Source organism: Notothenia coriiceps, unplaced genomic scaffold (assembly GCF_000735185.1).
Source record: "Notothenia coriiceps isolate Sejong01 unplaced genomic scaffold, NC01 NC01_scaffold00037244, whole genome shotgun sequence".
Lineage (NCBI taxonomy): Eukaryota > Metazoa > Chordata > Actinopteri > Perciformes > Nototheniidae > Notothenia > Notothenia coriiceps.
The window spans coordinates 18341674-18342941 of record NW_011369945.1 but is presented as its reverse complement, the minus strand read 5'-3'; positions in this window follow the sequence as shown (position 1 = coordinate 18342941).

The following is a 1268-nucleotide window of genomic DNA, read 5'->3' as shown; positions in this document are numbered from 1 at the left end:
CCACACACACACACACACACACACACACACACACACACACACACACACACACACACACACACACACACACACACACACACACACACACACACACACTGAGGATAATATCCCCATGGAGAGATTTTCAGTGGAAGCTGCCAAAAGAATTTTCTCTCCAGCCGTTGACGTTGTTGATAATCTCTCACACGCTGATTAATACCTCTAACTCTGTGATCGCATGATTTTAAAGTCGCTCAGCTGGCCTCCATGTCGGGAAACAAAGGGATAAAATGATGTGAAGCCACCCAGGAAGTGGATTTCTGCAGATAAATGTTTAACACAGCTGTCAACTTGAGTACTGTTAGAGTAAATAAAGAGGAAGTGGATACGAATACATTTAATGTGGTCCAATCAAGAAGTAAACTGGGGCATGGAGAGTATACATAGAACAGAATAGAATCATTTAATGTCATTATACATGTACAATGAAAGAAAGAAAAGCTTCTCCCTTTTAAAAGGTGCCATCAAAACAAAAACAACACGAGACAACAAATACACGCAGCATATATACTTAAGTAGGAATAAGGAATAAAGTGCAGTAATTATTTCCGTATGAAAAATAAATAAAATGGGAGACACTGTTTACACCGATGATAAGCAGGGGAAGCAAAAGTACTGGTGTACTGTTCAAATACTGTTTACAATCTACTGCCTGATGTCTTTAAAGTATATTTGATGTCCTTTTTAAATAATTTTAAAATCACTTTGTTTGTTTTGTGTTATTTGTGGTCATTTTGTCTTTGATAGCCATTTTGTGCCTTTTTTTGGTCATTTCTTGTGTTTTTGTGGTCATTTCTTATTTCTTTGTCGTCGTTTTGTGTGATTGTGGGTCATGTGTGTCTCTTGGTAATCTTTTTGGGCCTATTTGTGGTCATTTTATGTCCCTTTTTGGTCATTTTGTGTTTTAATCTGTGGTGAATTTGTGTTATGTATTAATATTGTGTTTTCTTGCAGCCTTTGTGTGTCTCTTTGTGGTCGATATTTGTCTTTTTCTGGTCACAGTGGCACAAAAACCAAACACAGTCCAGTGAAAGTATCTCAAATGTGAACTTTTCTTCGGGTGTTTTTCCTTTCAAGGTCCTGAGGATACGAGCAGACAGCAGCGTGCACCTTCAGACCACGTTAGACATTTTACACACACACACACACACACACACACACACACACACACACACACACACACACACACACACACACACACACACACACACACACACACACACACACAC